The sequence below is a fragment of the Protopterus annectens genome, chromosome 8.part0, assembly GCF_019279795.1.
Source record: "Protopterus annectens isolate FY-2018-M chromosome 8.part0, PAN1.0, whole genome shotgun sequence".
Taxonomy (NCBI): domain Eukaryota; kingdom Metazoa; phylum Chordata; order Ceratodontiformes; family Protopteridae; genus Protopterus; species Protopterus annectens.
In genome coordinates this window covers 284,998,733-285,022,208 of record NC_056741.1, presented here as the reverse complement: position 1 = coordinate 285,022,208, position 23,476 = coordinate 284,998,733, and positions in this window count along the sequence as shown.

Sequence of the window (23,476 nt, the reverse complement as noted above, 5' to 3'; positions counted from 1 at the left end):
TTTTCATCAATGAGACCCATCCTGGCTATTTCCCTTAGCTTGTTGTGTACATATTCAACCATTCTATTAACTTGCGATAAAGTAATAACTTTATAAAATGTGTCATCAGCTAATAAAACAAGCATTCTCCTGTCATAGTCTTCCCTATTCAAAATTACAATCTGTCCTCCCTTGTCTGCAGGGCATATCATGATACATGAATTCATTTGTAAATTATTTAATGCTGTAAATTCATCCATGGATAAATTGCACTGTCTGCTGCTACTAGGGTGTCATTTTTGTTCATGAAACACTCTATAAACATCATCTAAACATAACTGTTCAAATGCAGAAACCAAAGGATTTAACTTGGGTAAAAAAGAGCTTGTTTTTTTAAACATAAATTCCCTATTTTCACCATTATTAGCAGACATAATTTTCAACATTAAATTGCGTGTAAATAGCTTAATATCAAATACAATTTCAGTAATGTCAGAATCAGCAGTCGGGATAAAAGAAAGTCCTTTTTTCAACACATTACATTCATATCTAGAAAGAGTATGAGTTGATAAGCTAACTATTAATTTTTGCTGTTCATGAAGGCATTCTTTATTGTGTATGGACTCACTGTTCCTTCTGGGTGCTTCCTTTTGTTTCTGGTCATACTTATCCCTCTCTGTTGTCCATGGTTCAAGCCTCCTCTTCCTCAGCTTACAGACTTGTTCCTGGTTGGAAGAGGGAAAGTCAGACCTGAAGGTCGTAGGCTTTCTAAAAAAGAAGTATGGATGCCATCATCAAGATTGCATCTATTCAAAGCTTCACCAGTCGCTTCTTGATGAACTTGTGCTGTGGTTGTGATAGTTTTCCTTCTTACCACTGTTGTCTCAGTCATCAGTGTGGTGCCACCTAGGTCACTTATCTGAGCCCTCCCCTCATCCATTTCCTGGATGCCTTCAGGCTCTCGATTAATGGAAGTTGTCGTGGCGGCTGTCCGATTAGCAGGAACCTCAATGATGCTTCCTTGATTGGTTGACTCAACTACAGGGGTTTGAGTATTGGCCCTGTTATTATTGTTAGCCACTCTCGGCCACATAAAGACGTGGCCTCGTGAAAAATCTAGTCTGTCTCTATATAACTTTGAAGTCATGGAAGCCAAAAATGTTTTCTTATCAGATCTTGATAAACTCAGAAATCATACAGCTTCAGACCCAGTTCTCCAAAAGCTGAAACATGTTATCAGTCAAGGATGGCCAGCACAACAAACCAGTTTAACACTTGACATACAGAAGTATTTTCCCTACAGAGATGAGCTCGTGATGGAAGATGGAATAATTATGAAAGGTCCTAAAGTGGTAATTCCTACAGCATTACCACAGAAATATATCAAACTTTTGCACTGTGGTCACTCGAGTACTGATTCAACCAAAATAAGGGCAAGAGGCATATTATTTTGGCATTCTATATCAAAAGATATAGAAAAGGAAACTCTAGCATGTTTGATTTGCAACAGTACTAAATCCCACCCACAAAAAGAACCACTTCAACTGAACCAGATTCCTGAACTGCCATGTTTGACAGTTGCTATTGATATTTTCGAATGGAATGGTCAACATCACTTAGTGTTAGTAGACTCTTATTCAAACTGGATTGAAATTGACTTTCTTTCTAACTTAATGTCCAGCACTGTCATTATGAAATTGAGGAGACATTTTTCTGTCCATGGTAGTCCTCACAAAGTCATATCTGACAATGGTGCATGGTTTACAAGTCAGCAGTTCAAAAATTTTGCTGAGTCTTGGTACTTTGTTCATGTTACTACTAGTCCTGAGTTTCCACAATCCAATGGATTAGCACAGTTGAAAGTGTAAAGTACTTATTGAAGAAATCCAGGAGAGATAGCACTGATGTTTTTCTTAACCTACTTAGTCTCAGAAACATACCTCAAGATGATTTGCTTGGTTCACCTGCTCAGAGATTGATGTCCAGACAGGCTAGAACAACTCTTCTGATCAGAAAACAATTATTGATTCCAAATGCAAAGAACAACAGAATGGTAAAGACTCAAGTTTTGAATAAATGCCAGTCACAATAGTTGTAGTACGATAAATCCAGCAAATCCCTCAGACCATTAAGACAAGGTGAGAAAGTGAGAATGCAAACATCTAAAGGATATGACCGAGTGGGAATTATCAAAAATATCTGTGAAGAACTGAGATCTTACATCATACAATCTGATGGAATGGATTTCAGAAGGAATCGAAGACACATACTACTTGTCTCCGAACCAGTGACACATCAGATTGCCTGTACCAGAGACTCTATTTCTCAGAGTGACTCTACACTTGTTCAAATTCCAGAGGACAGTGTATTTTCTTCAAGTAATCCTGATGTAATCCCTGAAGTTTCAGTTGTAAAAGAATCCACAGAGACTGTCCCTGTTGCAAACCCAGTCAAAGTTTCTATGTGACCAGATTGGATAGAATTTCCAAACCCATTCTCAGATATACAGCGACTTGGACTTGAATTCATTGTTGTTAAATGCTGATGTGATACCTAGCTTGTAAAATGTCTTGTTCTCCTATTGCATGATGAACATATCAAAGAGGGAGGATGTAGATCATTGTGTGTATTGTACCTAGTCAGCCACTGTAGCTAGAGAGCAAGTGCATAAAAGTTATTGAGCACGTGCAAGGTCAGTGCCATTTTGTATAGTCAGTCAGAGTGAATGCAGACATGAATGAAGATGCACATGCAAGTGTGTTTGAAGTAATGAGTCAGTCAGTTAGCTTAAATATATGTTTCAGTTACAGCTCCTGTTGTGTTTATGTACAATAAACAACTTGAACCCATCACAGTGCCTCAGTGTCTCATTTGAATACAAGAGACATGTGACAGGTTGTTTATGAATATATTAAACAGTGGGGGGGCCTAGGATGGGGCCTTGTGGTACTCCTGCTGGATTATGGAGTAAGTTTGAAAGTTCATTTGACCATCTTATGGCCTGTTTCCAATAATGTAAGTAACTTTAAAACTACTGTACTGTGGTCTGGGAAAAACTGAAGTCAGAAAGAGTGTGTCAAGGAGCAAGGGATGAGAAACAGTGTCAAAGGCTTTAGAGAGGTCAAGGAATACTGCGGATACACCGTTTCTTGATTCTCTAGCCCTGTTCATAGCATCTGTAAAGGATATTAAGGTGGTGGATGTGCTATGGCAGGGTGGAAACCATGTTGGGCTGGTGTAAGTAGAATATTTTGCTGTAGGTATTGCATTAGCTGTCGGTGGATACATCTTTCAAGAATTTTGGATGTAAGTGATAGAATGGATATGGGATGGAAATTAGAAGGTTCAATGGAGTTTCCTTTTTTGTGGATGGGAGTGATACAGAATGTGACATTTTCCATATGGTAGGAACTATAGATTCTGATGTAAATCTATTGATTAGGATACTGATTGGGTAGGCAATTGAGTTTGTGGCTAGTTTGAGATATTGTGGTGGGAGATTGTTGAGGTGGAGCAGGGTTTTAGTATTAGTAGTAGTCTTTTTTATGGTAGTTGTAGGTATGGGTTGAAATGAGAATGTGGTTGGGTTGTCATTGTTGAATTTTTGTTTGTTATAATGAACTGATTTGCAGCTAGATGAAGAGATATAATTGGTGGAGGAATTGGTGGTGGAGGCCGTGGGTCTGGTGTTTGACAGTAGATCGGCTATAGATTTTATAAAGTGCTTGCTGAAGTCTTCAGCTATTAGGGAAGAAGGGGACTTTGGTGTTGTGCATTGTTCTTTATTTGTACCTGGGAAATACCAGAATCTTTGGGGGTTGGCATTGTGTTTATAGGTTCATAGGTGTGTACTAGGCTAATGGCCCTGGAGCCTTTACAAGCATAGCCCATAAGATTACCCTGGTATTGTGCCACCTTAGTTCCTAGTGCCTTTGTTGAGTAGAGCCACTGGAATGATTCCCTGGGTGAATTTTCTATTTCCCATCCACTCATCAAGATTTCTCTTGAAGAGGGCCAGTGTAATGTTTCAAATGAAGGTGGGAATAGTAGGATTTCTTCTCTTTGTTCACTAGTTTTTTTCACATGGTTGTGGAGTTTTTTTTAAATTGATGAGGTTTTTCTGCATTTTGTTTTGTTTCCAGGTTTCCTAGGTTAAGTCTCTTTGTTTCATAAGGATTTTACAATTTTTGGTTAGCCACAAGGTTGTATTCTTTTAATTTTTTTCATGCGTAGAGGGGCTACATATATGTAAGAAGGAGGTATTGAAATATACTGTGGCTTCATTAAGAGGAAGGAGTTTTAGGGGTGTCCAGTTTATTTTTATAAGTAAATCATTAAATTTCTTTTGACTGAAGTTAGATTAAGTTTCTGACTGATTTCAGAGGATGTTTTTTGTTTTGGTGAGTGTTGGCTTTAATGGTAAATGTGGACCTGATCAGAGCTACTGGACCTGAGATCAAAAAAGACAATCAGTAAGTACAGGGGAGCTCTAAAACAGCTAATAGGTGGTAAGTAGTGCCCACGAAAGTGTGGAAAGATACTATACAGTGCTGAAAGAGAGACTATTAGAATGTAAACAACCAAGAAATAATTTGGTTGGAGCAAGCAAAGGAATAATTTGGTTGTGTGGAGGCTGAAAATAACTACGATTATATAAAGTGTTTGTGTAATGAGAATTTAAAGATGGAAACTCCAAGGTAGCAGTAAATGAGAAGGAAACCGCAGCCGTAGTGGATAATTTTATGGGGGATGCTAGTTTCAAACTGCGTAAGGATGTGATTCAGTAGAGTTAGTTAGAGAGTACAGAAATGTGGGGGCAAGAAGTTGCACATTTTGGTGATGTGCGAGGCACCATTAGAAAGTGATATTTCCATTACAGTTTTATTGTTGTATCATTTCTGTAACAAATAAACATACATTGGTAAATAAGGGGCTACAATGCAACAGAGCATTGATGCCTTTGTGAGCACTCAACTACTACCACAAAAGACCTTTTGCTGTTGTTAGTTTCCACATGAGTCTTTTAGTTACAGCTGCTTGGTAGATGAGATGGTTGTCAATCTGGAATGAAAAAGGAGGAGGAAAAGGAGAGGTGAAGCAGCTGTAAGTCTTAATAATGCTAATAGAAACCACAGAGCCTGCAAATAAAATGGGAAAGAAACAGAAGAGGTAGAACGCGTATTAATAGAGGGGTAGACAGAGAGCTTTACAAAAAGCAATGCATACAGCAGCATTCTCAAAAGCTTCTATTAAATTTGTTCAATATGAAACAGCTGTTCTCTATATTGATAATTCATGGTTTCCAAGCAACAGAAGTAGAAAAACAAATAAAACACATTGCAGTAGAAAAATAAACTATTGACAATTGCTCACAATCACAGACTACAATACTAAAACTATAGTACTTTATTTAACAAATATATTTACTGATCTTCTTGAAAGATTCAGTGCAGCTTATATATACAGAGAGCAAACGTTAAACAAGTTCCACTTGAAAGTATTGATTTCTACAGTTCTTTGCCACGTGTGGCATCTATGGCAATGTGCCAGGTGCAAGGAGAGGATGCTGAATGACTTTTTTCTTCCTTTACTCTGCTTCTGGTGCATAATTTATTACTTATGTCAATGATAATTACAGGTGTACAATGGGCACAAAGTGTTTATACTTACTGCAAATGTTGCAGAGATATTTCAGGATATTTCTTTGTCTTACAGTGCCATAATTCTGTTTTCTATGCATCATGGGTAGAGAAGCGACAGGGGTTCAAACACTTTGGTTATCATTTTGACTATAGCTAGGTCATCATGACATATGAACAGACACTGTCTAGTTGCAAGGCACCATGCTTCCAGGTAAACAAATACTTTGAGAATGCAACCATATAGCTTTCTAATGGGTTTTAGAATGCTATACCCAGACTATTGACCTTTGGAAAGGTGTTATTCGAGATGGCTGAAGGCTGGAATATTTTGTCATCTAGTGGAAGATGGGGTGGTTGATGTATGATGTGTTTTAATGTTTCTAAGTATATCCATCTGGCATCTAGCTTCATTATCTTTTTATATCATCAGATAAGTGCACCATATCAAAAATACTCACTTTATACAAAATTGTTAAAAACTAAAGCGAGAGATATTGAAGAGTTACCAAGACACATTCTCCCTCTGCAGTTGTATGCGATACAGTAGGAACACCAGTGTCAAGTATCTTATTACAAAGAGATGATTTCTGACTGTACAACTCATTGAGGAAAAACATGTAGGAAAACCGAGCCTTCCAGTTGCAAGAGGGCAGAGGGATATTTTTATTTTTAACTGCTTGTAAGGTTGAACCTTCTGATGATCTAGTCATCTGTAGCACTGGGTTAGCTCTATTTACTGGATTATCTGTTTATTTGTTTATGTACTTAAATATGTAAACCAAGTGGGTGAACTTCTCCACTAAGTCTTTTCAGCTATGGCTCATCAGATATGTTTTTCCTCTGTTGTTTATTGCTTAATAATATATAAAAGATTGCATATGAAAAAAAGAGAATTATACTATGAACTTTCTAAGGAAGATTTCAGGGAAACATTATTTACTCAGAACTCATGAAATTTTAGGGTTAAAGTGGGATCCAAGCATTTCTGGCAAAATACAAGAGATTAACAAATAAACAGCAAGTGTAGAACAGTACAAACAAAAAACAAAAATGCCCCAGAGTAGTGTTGATGAAGTTCCGTTAGTTAAGGAACAAAAGCCTAAATGTTTATATTTAATTAATTTGTGTGCAGACACTCCTTTGGTGCATTTTTTGAATGTATAGAGCATTGAAATTATATTAGTTGCTAATGTCAGAAGTTATACTAGATCTTATAGGTTCGTAGTTTGTTACTAAGTGTCGCTTGTCTCATGCATTCAAAAGAGACGATAAAGTGGTGTATATGTTCAATTTATTTATTTATTTTATTTTATATTTGTTGACCGGGATAGTCTGACTGAATACATGTCCATTTTCAGGGTCCCAGGGAGAAAAGCTCCAATAGTACATACAGAAAAAACATTCAACATTAAAACAATTGTAGTCAGTCATAGCTCAAGCTTATATGGTTATAGACAATCAGATAGAAGGAGCTAGGTCCTCAAGATATTTATTGTTCATAAACATTGTCAGGAACTGTAATTAGAACTTGTATATTCAAGTTAACTGATTCACACATTACTTCAAACACACTTGCATGTGCATCTTCATTCATGCCTGCATTCACTCTGGCTGACTGTAGAAAATGGCACAGTTCTTGCACATGCTCAGCACTTATATGCATGTGCTATCTAGCTCCAGTGGCTTAATAGAAACATTACACATAATGATCTACACTAAGCTAATGACTGCTAGGGTCCTTAAAAATCTAGCCACACACCAAAAGTACCTTTTAGCTGGATTTGACCATGCATTACCTGTGTTCTTTATTTAAAGTCACTACACTTAAACCTTGTGCCACAGGAAAAGTTTTAGATTTGGGGACATTATGTCACTATCTATAGCTTATATTGTAAAAAGGTTTCAGTATTTAGTTGAAAAAGCCACTTTTGGGAAACCAATCCATAGTGGGTTGTTTATTAGCATATCTTCTAGTAGGACAACAAATGCCTTGTGAAGCTATTACCTTTGTATGAAGTAAGAAGTGTGGTTTCCTCCAGGTGCTCCGGTTTCCTCCCATGTTATAAAGACGTGTCTGGAACGTTTCTCCCCAGGCCTCCGCTGAAAATTGGCTTCTTTCCAAGTTGGACTTTCCTGGTAAACAAATGTTAAATAAAATTAAAAAAAATAAAGAAATATGATCTACCACTGCTGTTTCAACAGCTTAAGTCATTGCTTAGTGTTATTTTTACTGTGTCAAAGGGCAACAGATATTAGGGTGTTTCTGAGTGACAACCTTTATTGCATGACAAATGCAGTCCCATATAAGTGTGAATAATGTCACATTGATACAGCTAGGGAAAAAGGAAGACTTCAAGCCATGAATAATCAGAAGAGCGAAAGTGTTGAGGTCTTTCTTTTTCTAAAGGAGTCTGGTAGATCTTTATTGGTGATGAGGAAGTCTGAAGCTGAAAAGGACAGCAATTTTCATAGATAGATTGGAAGATAAGTAAATATAACTGATAAAGAAAGTAATAATTGTGCAGACAATGCAGATAATCAGCACACAATGGCAAAGAATGAAGGGAGAAGTTGCTGAATGAAAGTTGACAGTTCTTAAAATGACAAGGAGCTGTGAAACGGGAGCCTTCTGTCTCTGTAGGTACAGAAAACAGCATAGCACACAGGAAGACAAGAATAAATGATTTAGCTTCTGATGTGCCTATGTTCCTACAGCTGATTTGGCAGAATCTTAATGATGTGTGCACTGTCAACAGAAACTTGAATTTCTATGACAACCTGTGAGAAAAATATACAAGTAATATTCTACATGAAATATGCTCAGATGAACAATATAAATTTGAGCAAAAAAACAAAAGAGAAGCCAACTATCAGGCACATGCACCAAGCTCCCAGAAGCAGTCACTGTAGGTGCACCATTTTTTTAAAGTTTTTTTTTTATCTCCCCTTCAATCTGTGATCACTCAGTAAATTATTTCCTCATAGGGTGAGAGACAATCAAAGAAGCTGTCATTCATGCAGCAATAAGCATTATTGCTATTTAGATTCTAACCCTGTTTCTGGTGGTGCATCTCTGGGAGGGCATATTATGCTTTCCACATACTTGAGAGTGCCCTGAACAAATGATGAGGGCTGCAGTCACTAATTTAGGAAGCCAGTCCCAAATATCTGGTTATTGTTGTTTTTCTGTATGCAGTTGGTGTGGTAGCCTCAGCTGGTTTGCAGTGAAACAGACACTGACCCTCCAGTCCCCTTCCCATAGGTAGATGAGCCAACATTTGCTGGTCATACTTCCTCTGCCTGGTTTCTTTACTCCACAGAACCATGAAGTTGCACTGTTTATTAAGATAAGTAGTACCAAGACTGGAATAGCATTAATTACACCTAACTTCAGTGTATACAACAACCAAAAGTGATGGCATTAGTAATTGTTCTACAGTATTTTCCTAATCTTCAGGCTGCTATATGCATGCTAGCTACTGTTACAACTGAGTATTTGTAAGATTTATAACAGCATTAGCACACTAAGGTATGGGATTTCTGAAGCTCTTTTAAATGAGATAACAGGGAAATAGTTCCAGAGGTGAGATGAAGAAAACCTTATGCCTATCCACAGGGAGTATTTGTCGATAGTCTTTAGGATCGTGAAGTTGAGGTTGCTGAGTTTAACCAGCTTTTAACACATCATAAGCTATTTTACTTTCAGCATTCCTCAGGGGGTATACTCAGGAGCCACAAACTAATCATGGAAGTGGTGAGCACAAAACAAGGAACCATCTGGCTTAGCACTACATGCCACTAGTATCATACTGTTCAGTATATGACCATGCAGTGTGCATTGCCATGTAATGCAGTGCAGTGCAGTGTGATCTGCAATACACTGTGTCCTATTTCTGTATTTGGGCTGTGCTGCAAGAGCTCAGCAATATACTTTCCATAGTTCATGTATAATAAATTCTGATAACCACCTTGGCTGCACACAGAGCTGACCTTAGACCTGTGTACCTAGCCCGATATCACTACTGCTTGGGTAATGACTCACCTAAAAAGGGATGTCTGCGCTAATGCACTATGGGACTTAGCACAGTATTGCAAAATACCTCATTTATTTATTATTGATGATGATCATGTTCAGAATCTTTTTTTTCCTGTACATATAAATTCATGCCGGTGGTGCTGCGGTAGTGTTGTCACCTCACAGTTAGACGTTGCCCATTCGATTCTCAGTTAGAGCTTTTTCTGTGTGTCGACATGTGTGAATGGGCATTCCTTTGTTGAAGGTTGAGCGTTAGGCCCAGCCAAGCCAGCATGTAAAAATCTACTGCCAATCATTAGCGGACCGGAGTTCCGCTGTGGCGACCCCTAACCAGGAAAAGCCGAAAGACACAAACAAACTTATAAATTCATGCTATGCCGAGACAGTGGACCTGAAAGACCAGAGTCATGGAGCTTCAACACTTAATTTCTGATTTTTTTCTAGAATTCTACAGAGGTATCTGACTAGAAGTTGGTGAATATCAATGCTGAAATAATATATGAGTTGTTGAGAAGGTACTGCAGTAAGACCAGTCCCGAAAAGATATTGCATCTTTTTGGGGTCATACCAATATCATGTAAGTGATGTGAGTGTTCAGCTTGCAGATTTCTGAAGAGGCATTCTGTTATAACCACCATGGAAGAACTGCCTGGCAAGTTTTTAGCTTATATACAAATGGCTATGGTGTGGATTTTGCCCTTTTCCCAGTGGACCTGGAAAAGATTATATTTTCAATGTGTAATATAATGGAGAACAGAGGTTCTCTAATAAGTATCTACTGCAAGTATCACTTGAAATTAGTACCAGATCTATTTATATGCATGTTGAATGAAAATATGTTCAACCATTTTTTTGGCTGGTATAAACGCATCACCACTAAAGACAGCACAAGTATCTGTGTTGCAGACAGTTTTCCTTACTAAATTTCATTAAAAAAAACTGTCTACATTTAACTTTCTTGCAAAAATATATATTTATATTTCAAGCAATGGAGAAAAGTGTCTCCCGAATACTAAGACTTGTGGAAATCCTAGAAGATGATGTGAAAGGTATTGTTCTTCACTTCTGCTAGAATCAGCTGCTACCTCCAGCACTGAAGTTTTTACCTTAAAATAGCAACATATAAAATTAACATCACTCACAAATTTCGTCTTACTTAAAATCTGGAGGTAGCTGCACAGGGATGTGCTGTTAGATATTGCTGGAATGCATTCCATGGCATTAGCAAAAGTCTGTTACTGGCATCCTTGGTATAATCATAGCCAGATGTAATCAGTGCCAATAAAATGAGGCTCTAAACTAATGCTATTTATATAAGTAGAGGATAAAGAACTGTTGTCTTAAAGAAATACAGTCAGACAAAAAAAGATTCTAAGATTGACCTGGGCAACAGTAAATTCAAGAAAAGAAAACGTAATACACAAATCCAAGGTATACTGCAATGACCAACTCAGAGTGCGCATTGATTTGAGTCTAGGCAGTAAAATATATGGAATTCATTATGCCTGCTTTTGCATTTTGTCTAGGTTTTATAACATTCTCATTGTAGAGTGTTCATTTAGCAACAAGTGACATAGATGATGTATTAACAAACAATAGTGTGTAGAACAAAGGTGGTTAGGAGCCTGGTGCCATGTTAACATAAACTCTAAGTCTGACAGCTTTGGACTGTGTGTTTGTTGCATGAAGTTTAATTATTGTTTTTATTAACCAGGTGGATGTATTAGGCATGATAATATACCTCTCATCCTCTTAGAGCAAAAAATCTGGACAAAGCCCAAAATGATGGTGGGACAAATAGGAACAGCTTTTAAATATTGCTCTTACAAACTTATAAAGTTATAGAATAATAGGTTTTGCATTGACATGAATTTTCTGAAGGATGTGGACTCAAATGTTTGTCATTATTTAATTACTTCAATCTTCAGCTATTTGCCAGAAAAGTACATATTTTAGGAGGAACACACCAAAAATATGAGGCAACAATCTGGACATTTTGTGAAAATCTGTACAGTTGAGCGGTATATATGCCAATCTTCCATGTCTGATCTGAAAAGATGTAGACACAAGAAAGGCATTATCTTAAAACACAAATAATGTACATGAAAGAAGAAAAAAATCAAACTCTTATTCAACAAAACACTTCATAATTTTGTTGTAAAGTGCTTAAGAAAAATAAAGATCATAATGAAATAAAAGTAAGTATTAAGTATTCCTCGGTCTACTACTATTTTCAATATTTACTAACCAAATTGCACCATCTTCACTCTCTGCCTCTATAGTGCAATATGCTGATGACACCACTCTTATATGTGCCGCACCCACCCTGAATGAACTAAAAACCACAACCCAAAAAAACTTTACCTTAACTGAAGAATCGTTCACTAATTTCAAGCTTATACTCAATCCCAAAAAAAAAAAACTCATTCTCTTCTACCCTGGTAGATCTCCTCCCATAGACAATAGTTTTGTCATAACATCTAAAGATAAGGCCCTTATCACCCCCAACATCTCCCACTAAACTCCTAGGCATTGAAATTGACAACAATCTGAAATTTGACATTCATATCGCCCAAACAATCAAAAAGGTCAACAAAAAGATGGGACTCCTTTATAGGAACTACCAATATGTGACCAAGCCCACCAAAGCCACCATGGCTAGAACCCATCTGCTATCCATTCTCCTATATGCCTCCCCTATCTTAACTAACCTACTCCAAACAGAACTATCCAAGATGGAATCCTGTTACAACAAGATTGCCAAATTTGCTACCGAAGGCACCCATAGGTCCTATCATTACCTAGCCCTTAAACAACTCAACTGGCTCGAGTTTCCACAGCTGCTCCAACTCAACCAACTAACAATTGCACATAAGCTCTACTACCATGCTGACAAAGCCCATGCCCTGAAACAACTAACTTCCCCCTATAACCCCTCCAGAAACTTAAGATCTGCACACCGGAATCACATAAATATCATCAAACACACAAATGAAGCAGGTAAATCTCTCTTTGCCTGCTCCATTGCCAGACGCTGGAATACTTTCCCAGATCACCTAACTTTAACATCCTCTACTAACCAGTTCAAAAAACTTCTCAAAACACACTATTTAAAGAAATGGCTATGCTCATGTCACCCCCCAGGCTAAGTTATACTAACCTAAATAAAGTCAGCTATGTTAATATATTATACTGTTTGCTAAGTATGCTCAAGCTACTATAGCAAGCTACTCCATGCTTTTATCCTGTGAATCAGTTTTTCACTGTATTATACTAAACTATGATTGAACCTTTTTGAATTTTCAACTACAGTATTGTATTGTACTGTATTGCAGTGTACTGTACTGTATTGTGTTATATTTGGAGCTTTTCTCCCCGGGCCTCCTCTGAAAACGGATCTGTGTCCAGTCGGACCTTCCCGGTAAACAAATGTAAAATAAAAATAAAAATAAATAAAAAATGAATAAAATTAACAAAACTCCTCAGTATGTAATTGCAAAAGTAACTGGGAAACAGGCAGACATATTACAAGCACACAGATGCAAACATACACCAATTCATGTGTGTGCATGTATGCATGCATGCAGACATATACATGCACAAGCATGTGCCCTTACACACACACACACACACACACACACACACACACACACACACACACACACACACACACACACACACACACACTCACACACACACAAAGTGAGTTAGATAGATGTATGAATAAATAAAGAGAAAATCTTCATAGCAGGCATGGTAATTGCAAAATTCAAGTTGGATGAGGACATCAAAGTATGAGGTTATCCAAACCCAGTAGGAATCTGTCTTGAGCTAGGAATCCTACACTTAGGCACTGTATCCTTACACACACACACACACACACACACACACACACACACACACACACACACACACACACACACGCACGCACGCACGCACGCACACACACACACACACACACACACACACACACACACACACACACACACACAAAGTGAGTTAGATAGATGTATGAATAAATAAAGAGAAAATCTTCATAGCAGGCATGGTAATTGCAAAATTCAAGTTGGATGAAGACATCAAAGTATGAGGTTATCCGAACCCAGCAGGAATCTGTCTTGAGCTAGGAATCCTACACTAAGGCACTGTACGAGTACATCCACTCGTGCATGAATCATGCCATCCCCAATAGAACCAAGATGCTCTCCTCCAAAAAAAGGAAGCCAATCTGGTGATCTCTTGCCATAAACAAACTTTACAACAAAAGGAAGAAACTGTTGCAGAAAAGAGGAAACTCCCAGGATGAAAAAAACTCCCTTACCAGCCTCAGTAAGAAGCTGAGATCCCTTAAAAAATCCTCCAAAGCTAGTTACAAAAATAAAATTTCCAAAAATTTCAAAGACAACCACAACGCATTCTATAGCTATGTCAAGAATCTAAATGGCAATGCTCATATCTGCTCTGAGCTATAACAGAATGGCATTAAATATACTGATCCCAAGGATATTGCCAATATCCTGGCAGATCGATTCAGTGCAAACTTCACCCCCCCTCTCACCCCCTAAAGGGCCCATCTCAATACCAAAAGATTGCCAAATTCAGTAATAATGGCCACACAGGTAAAAAATGCACTCTCCAAAGCTAAGAATACAGCATCCATGGGACCAGATGACATCCCAGGCTGTATACTACATGAACTGCAAAATGAACTGGCACCTCACCTAAGTGTCATGTTTAATCATAGCCTCATCTCAGGCTTCGTGCCCACTGAGTGGTGCACAGCTACAGTTATCCCACTCCACAAGGGTGGATCCACCTTGGATCCTGGGAACTACCACCCCATCAGTCTGCTGAGCCTGATCTGCAAGGCCATGGAACGTATTAGCATGGAACTTATAAACAAAGACATTGGCAACCTTTAAACACTGGACCCCACGCAGTTTGGGTTCGTGAAGGGCCGATCTTGTCTCCTGAACCTGATTGACTTCTTCGAATCAGTCTGCAGAGCCATGGACAAGGGTAAGGTGGTCCACACTGCCTATCTGGACCTTGCCAAGGCCTTCAACACCATCCCCCACTCTGGAATCAAAGATAAATTTAGTAAGCTGGGCATTAATCCCTACGTCACTCGATGGGTTGCCAACTGGCTTACTGACAGAACCCAGACGGTAAAAGTAGCTTACTTCAAATCCAGCTCCAGACAAGTGACAAGTGGAGTACCTCAGAGTTCAGTCCTGGGACCACTCTTGTTTGGTATCTACTTCTCTGAAATACAGGCCAACACTGAGGGACTCTGGCTAACAAAGTTCGCAGATGACTACAAACTGGGAGCCATTATTGAATCCACAAATGATGTGGATATTTGACAAAAGGGCCTTACAGAAACAGATGCTTGGTGCCACACCCATGGGCTCAAGCTCAATGCCAAGAAATATATAGTTATCCCCTTTGGGAAAAACATGTACCCATGAATTACCACATAGGTGGCAGTACACTAAACACTGAAAGTGTGATAAGAGACTTAGGGACACAGGTGGACAGTGGTCTCACCTTTGATAACCACATCGCCACAACAGTCAGGAAATCCTTCTATGTGGCTCACCTCATCACTAAGGGTTTTTCATCCAGAAAAAAGGAGGTCATTGTCCCACTGTACTCATCCCTCATTAGACCCATTATAGAATACAGCGCCCCATTTGGTATGTACCTCTCAAAACATCTGCAACAACTGAAAAGGTCACAGAAATACCTCACTAAAAGAATCACAGGCCTAAAACAGATGCCCTATGCTGACCATCTAAAAAAACTCCACCTATACTCTGTCGCATATCGTCTACTCAGAAGCGATCTCTGCTTAACATACAAGGCCATGTCAAACCGAGAGCTGTTGGACATGCTGCACTTAAAGAAATCCCAGTCCCTCAGAGACACACACTTCAGGGATCTAAACCTTGTCATCACAATGAACAAAACATGCTGGAGAGATAGGTTCCTGACCCAGAGACTCCCCAGACTCTGGAATAGACTGTCCATACATGTCAAGCAGAGTGCCTCTTTGGCCCTCTTCAAAAGGAACCTTGATGATTGGATGGGAGATAGGAAATTCACCCCAGGATCACTTCAGTCACCCTGCTAGACAGGGGTCCAGGGAAGTAAATACTGTGGGAAGAAATATCCAGGGAATTTTTATGACTAGGCTTGTATAGGCCCTAGGGCCAATAGCCTAGTACCAACCTATGAACCGATGAACCTATTCATTTCTCTTTCACACCTTCCTTCTTCTGCTACTCTTCACTTTTTTCAACACTGATGCCACTCTTGACTTAAACTGTTTCCAACGGGGAATGTGAAATTCAAATACTGAATCTTCTATACCTTCTGAAACCATTATTGTGCTCTCATCCTCTCTGGGTATGCTGACAATCCTCTGTCATTGATGACACGTTACTACTAAGGCCATTTCCACTATGTACTTTAAAGAACACTGTCTCACTTTTTCATGATCTCATAAACTCTTTCCATCACAGTCAAGCTGTCTGTTAGCATTTTACTAATTTCCACTGTTGCATCATAATTCCCATAATTTAGCCATCTCTGATTTTAAATATGCCAATTTATTGATTTGTTTTAGTTTACTGTCTGTCCAGGGTACTGGTTGTGGTGATGTGAGGAGATGTTTAAATGTCAACTAAGTGGATTGCAAGCCTACTGACATTTCAATGTGGCTGCAATCACTGAAGTTTGAATTAACTACACCATGTGTAGAACTTACAAATGGGTTTATTCGACACTAAATTAAAGAAGTTTGAAAGTCTTTTAAAGAGATGCAGGAGTCTACAGATGGACAATGTATATCTTTGGAAATGTATCTGTTTAAATCGGGTCCATAGAGGCTTAAGGTTCTGGAACTTTCTGATGGGAACTGAAGTGGCTCACTAATGCATCAGGAATTACTGCAACTGTTTGATAAAGCTGGTTTGGATCTTTTAAGAATTATTATTTGTGAGAATGACTGTAAGTTATTTAAACTCTATACTGAAATTAAAGTTTTAAATGGCAGTATTGTTAATGATTTAACTTTTAGTTCTCACCAATTTACATACAACAAAGTGTTTGATGATTTAGAAATTTTAGTAAAAATCAAGACAGGAAGTCACGTAAATTGGCTAGGCATGCAAAAGAGTACTTTGAGAATCATGCTTATCTCCTGCCTAATGGTTTTAGGCAGGAACTGTTAGAAATGACTTTAATATTAGAGAGGCGGATGTTAACACTACACCTGAAGCCATAGGTGTTGATACTAAAAATATTGGGGATGAACCCCATGTTATTAATGAGGATTTTTTAGAGTACTCACCATTGAGGCATTCAGAGTGGTTAGCCGGATGCAGGGAGCAGAACCAGGGGTGTCAAAATCCGGTTCAACACATGGGGAGACCCAGGAGGAAAGGCAGATGCAAAAGGAGGAACTGGATGAATGACGAGAAGGACAACCGGCAAATGTATCCAGAGTTTGATTCTCGATCTGGACATTTTGACTTTAACATATACAATTTTAGTGACATTTCACTGGTCCATGAACATTATTCTTTGTTAAGGAAGGGATTTACATCTGTCCCCTCTTTTAAGTTGAACATTGCTAAAGTGCTGTTTAACTTAAAGTTGCATTCGAGGCAGTTAAACCTTAAACTGTTTTTTGATAAGGAACAATTGCAGCACACAACTGCATTTAAGAAAGAAAGTACTTTTATTCCCCCTTCCCACCCTATGGTTTCTGTGTTTGAGCAAATTTGTGCATAGAAGTTTTAGGAATTGTATCAACAAAAGCTATTATTTGGACAATTTAAACAAGAGGAAGAGAGCGGTTGTACAAGATTTGATAAAAAATGAAAAACATCAGAACTTTGAAACCAAATAAGGGTGAGGGGTTGTTATTATGAATCAAATAGATTATGTTTCTAAAATGTTTGACATTCTTACTGATGATACCACTTATGAGAGGGCATCTAAAAATCAAATGAATGTTACCTATGCTTATATTGATTCTCGTTTGAAGGGTTGTATGACAATGTTATTTCACAATAAAAATATGAATATTTATATGTGGAAAAGCCCCTCATTCCCACAATGTTCTGAGTTCCTAAAATCCACAAAAATAATTTTGACCTGCCCATGAGACCCATACTGGCGGTTAGTGAATCAAAGACAGAACCTATTGCTGTATTTATAGGCATTCATTCTAAACACATTTTACAAAACCAAAGGCCATATCATTCGTGATTCGTGGCACCTTTTAGATCTGGTAAGAAGGTTGGATTATGATGAGAACTTATGGTCTGTAGCCATTGACACTGAGAATTTTCAGTTATACTGCATGATTTAGGAGTAGAATTGTTCAGGGAATGTACAGCCAGTAACAAGAATTTAACAAACAATAGAATTAATGTGCTTGTTGATTTAATGGAAATAGTATCAGTCAACAATTTTTTGTTCTTTGATGATGAATTGTTTTGGAAGACCTCTGGTGTGGCAATGGGTGCCAAATGTTCACCTATATTTTCCAATTTAGTGTTAGCCCAATGGGAGGAAAATTGTGTGTTGGGTTCCCACTTTACTGAACATATGGTGGCATATTATAGGTTCCTCAATGATATCCTTGTTTTATGGAAAGGGGATAAAAATTTAGTAACTGATTTTATCATCTGTTTGAACAATTTCAGCACATTTTTGAAATTTACATATAAAATGGATTGGCATCAGATTGAATACTTAGTCATTTGTTTACACAAGGATTTGGTTAATTTTTGTTTTGCTTCTACTATTTGTAGAAAGAAGTCCTATTCTAATTCTTTTCTACATTCTGAAAGTCTTCTTCTTTTGGCTTTTCCCAGTTAGGGGTCACCACAGCAGATCACCTATCCACTCATGACTGGCAGTGGAGTTTTATGGTGTCAAGTTGCCAGCTCGGCACCCAACCTTCCACAGAAGGCACACACGCCTAGGGCCAATTTAGAGTGTCTAATCCACCTACAGCATGTCATTTGGATGTGGGAGGAAACCGGAGCACCCAGAGGAAACCCACGCGACCACAGGGAGGTCATGCAGACTTCACACAGAAGGCACCCCAGCTGAGGATCAAACCGGAGAACCTCTTGCTGTGAGGTGACAATGCTAACCACTGTACTACCACGGCCACCTTTTCTACATTCTGAAAGTAATACCATATATTTCAAAAGAGAAGGATAGTGAAAGTACAAATGGTCTGGTTATCCAGGATCATTAGTGATGATTCATTATTTAAGAAGGAGATAGATATTTTAGTAAAAATATTTATTGAAAGAAGCTGTCACTTGAATTTTTTAAACTAAATCGAAAACAAATTTGCTGAGGCTAGGAAGACCAGATTTCAGCCCATTATATATTCATAGATTCATAGATTATTACTAGGCTAACTACCCTTGTGGGCCATTTTAAGGATAAAGAGTTGAAAATGTGAACACATAAACTACACCAGCAGTAACCAATGAGAAAATGGATGCGATGGTCATTCTTTATAACTAAGATGCACCAATGTTAGAAAAATATTCTTAAGACTAATTGGAACATTATTTGCATTCCTGAAGTTAAAGCTCAGTTAAAAGGTGGTGTACGGAAGGGGGCAAAATATTAAGGGGTTGTTGGAATCGAGTCCAAGATTTCAGCCAGTTGGCTGTAGATCTCGAATGAGTAAATGTGGGGCTTGCAATTTTATCAATAATGGGCCATGCGTTACAGTAGCATATTATGATAGGGTGATTGCTTGTCCACGATGGATTGATTGCAACAGTAGAATGGTTTTATATTTAGCATACTGTATGACATTCTATATAGGTAAAACTAATAGATGCCTCAAAAAATGGATTGGTAAACAGCTGAGGGATATAAAAAACAAAATGTCAACTAATGCCCTCTCCATGCATTCAATGGAGTGTCTTAATTTAAAAAAAATATATATTTTTGTTGTGGACAGGATATCATATAATCTGTTTATTTATTTATTTAGTTATTTATTTTGTACTTTCTCTGTATGTCACTGTGCTACATTTTTGTCTGTATTACATTTATATCTATTAATTTTTCTGGAGTTTTTCTCCAAGGGTCTCAGCTGAAAACAGGCTTCTGGCCCAGTCGGACACTATGCGGGAATCAAATGTAAGTAAATAAATAAATAAATACTATTTTTTCAGATAGACTTTTAATATTTTGTATTTTATATTTTTGCAGGTATTTAATTTTTGTTTCATGTTTATTTAAATATTCATGATGTGACGTTCTGTTTTGATGATGATGTTTCATGTTTATTCAAATATTCATGATGTGATGTGTTTTATTTTAATTGGTAGCTGCTGTGATGTCACTAACAGGGAGGGTTTATTGAAATGGATTTGTACCATTGTTATTTTAACTCTGAAGAAGCCCTGCTGTGACTAGGCAAATGCGCTCAGCTTCATTAAAGTCTCTTGGAATTTTTCTGGCTTTATTTGAGCCGTTTTTTTTTTTTTTTTTTTTTTTTTTTTGGTTTAGTGTTTAAACAGAAAATGTATCCCAGGAATGTTCCCTGTACTATTAATGGACAGAGGCTACTCTTAAATGCTTTATCCCATGAATAGATCTCCCCCAGATTATTGATGGTATGATCCCAGTTATTTTCACTGTAGTAATATATAATTATTGACCATGGGATAGGCAAGGCCAATCTCTAACCATATGGGTTTGTTTAATTTGAGCACAAAAAGGGAAAGTGGCTAGGCTTAAAATGGCTCACAAGGGTAGCGTCCTATGAACCTATCATAATTGCATAACTGCAAGCACTTTAAGGGTCCTAACCATAAAATCAATAGATACAGATTCAGCTAACAAACTCAGTTTGTCCTTCTCCATTCTTTTGCTTCCTATTACTGTCCATCTTTAGAAGGTTTCATAAAAAAGATCCATTACTACCCCTATCCTTTCCTTCCCCAGGAGTTGCTCAGAATCTGTCACTAATGCTAGCCGCTATATCTGTCTACCCTTTTGACATCACTGAATCAGCATATCTCTAGTCAATTCTTTATTTGTTAATTTGCAGTATTCTAATAGTTTACTAGTCCAAGTTACATTGTCTCAACCTGAGTAATCAGACCTAAATGCTCTTTATAGACAAATTATCCTATGGCTTCATGTAATGTTTTGTTTTTCACTTTAATAAAGTGTATTTCACCCCAGAATCTATTAACCACTACATCGCGTTATTATATGTTACATATACTACATTATATTGGTAGCTATTCTGAATCACTGTAATACATTTCTGCGTTTGCTCATGATGCCTTTGGGTATGTTGGCTGTATACTGCATGTTATGTTTGTTAATGGCTTGCTACTGTTATTCTTGCAATTAAAAAAATATCTGCAGTATTCAATTCCCTGTCATTATGTGCAGTAAATTAATACGATATTTAATAAAAATTGTTATAACTTTGTTAATTAAAAACTACTGCACATTGTGGCAGGGTATTGAATACTGCAATTTTTTTTTTTAATTACAAGAATAACAATAGCAAGCCAATGACAAATATAAAATGCAGGGGATTTTGTTGGTCATTACCAATCTGCTGTAGTCTCTGTTATCCTTAATCCTTCACCTGTCCAGGTTTTTTGTACTGCCTGCACTTTCTTCTCTATCAGCTGCAGATTCTTCCTTGGTAAATTTCTCCTTACTCTGTGACTACATAACCACCTTCTACCTCCAAAGGATCACCATTGTCCATCTTTGGCCTTCTCCTCCTTCAATTTTGACTCTATATTTTAGCAGCAACCCATGACTGGCTGTAGGTACCACAGGATTTACCCACAGTTGGTGTGATTTGATCACAAGAGTGAAGCCTGCGTGATGAAATATAGCCAAGCATAGGTAAATCCTGTGATGCCCACATGCAGGATTGAGTTATTGCTATTATACAATGAAATTATTTAAGAAAGAAATTGCTTATCTTTCTTAAATGATGTCTTTGTATAACAGCGCTGTAGTGTTCCTCCGTGTTCTTTTTGTTTACTGAGGTATTGCTCATTTGTATGAGACTTACGTTCCTACACTTGCCCAGTACATCAGTGCTGTTCAGGAGAGGCAACAGAGAAAAGACAACACATGTTGCTGTTTTTTCTTTTCTTTCCATTATAACCTCTTAATGCAAGAAACTTGAACAAAGCCCAATGGGGAGGGGAATAAATGTCCAAAAATAGCAACAGATTTTATTACTGTTATAAACTTAGAAAGTTGCTGGAACAGGAGGTTTTGTGTTACCTTACCTTACATTTTTTGAAAGCTATGAAGCCTAAACCTCAAACATCTGTCATTATTTAATGACTTAAATTCCCAGTGCCTTGCCAGAAAACTACATTTTTATGAGGAAAAGAACAAAAATATAAGGCAAAAATCTGGACATTCTGTAAAAATCTGGAAGTTGAATGGTTTGAGAGAGTCTGTTGAGATTGTTGGAGGGACAGCTCAGAAGTACAACAAAAATCAGGCATGTTTCTTTTTCTTTAATTTTTAACAATGTACTTGATTATTCTTGTATTTTGCTCTGTCCTCTAAGCATATGCCAATACAAAAGTCTGGCTGCTCAATGGTACTTCATAGGACTAACTTTTTCTACTGTTATATGCGCGATTTACAATGAGCATGCTGATTGAGTCGTCCAATCAGTGTGCATGTTTTTGAATGGCAATGAGCCAAGCCATTATTGTGTAATTCTCTTTACCCATTCTACCACTTAACCATAAATCTAATATTTCTTCCAGTTCCAACTTTCTGGTTCCTGAGTCCACCTTAAAAATACAAAACTACCTACTATATTCTAACTCCTTACCATATACCTTTTTACATTTTTTCTGCCTAATGTAGTACTATAACTGCTACATTTTCCCTTTAGCACCACATATGTAAATTGCTCATAGCACTACACTCCCCATATATCTAACAAATTTCTTGTTCACCTGTATCTGTGCTTTTTTATTTTCATTGTCGTTCTATACACCACCTATGCAATAAACAACTTTACAAGTAATAAATTGAGCCAAACTTCTTTAGCTGCCTTTGTATATCCCACACTTCCTCCTACAGTGCACTCCTTCCAAATGCAGCTTGTTTTACTTCATTTTTCATAGATCTTTGACAATATCTCTGGCACTTTCCTTTTCCTAGATTTCTTTAAATAATCCATCCGTCCTTAATTTGAACTACACCATACATCATTCCAGTAAACATTTTCCATTATCAGTCTTTTAAACCACTTTTCTGTTTTTGCTGAAAAAAAATAACAAAAAACTCATCAGAATGACTCCTGAGGATTGTTTTTTAGTATTCTTTTATTCAGCTCCAGTTAGTCTTATCGATTTTCCACTTGCACTATCCCCCTTATGTTAATAAACACTTGATGGTTTCATATAATAACCCATCTCTCATTCCTAGCACAAATTTTCCATAAATACCTAGAATGAAGAATAGCCATACAAAGTTCATTCTTGATGCAGATTTTCTAAAACCTTAAGCAACATTTCTTCAAGGTTATAATTGTTACCTTAAACATCTATTCATTTACTCAAGAATCACTTCTCTAGTGCCCAATGTTCTGCCCACTTACGTAGCTGGTAACCCCCTCAAAGGTTCCCTCATCTGCTTATCCATCTTTCCCTCTTTCGTTCTTAGCCTTAATTTAAATATTCACATTTTCAGTTTCCCACCATCTTCCATTGCATCCATCTATACTGGTGGTTTTCAGGTCCTCACCACCTCTGGG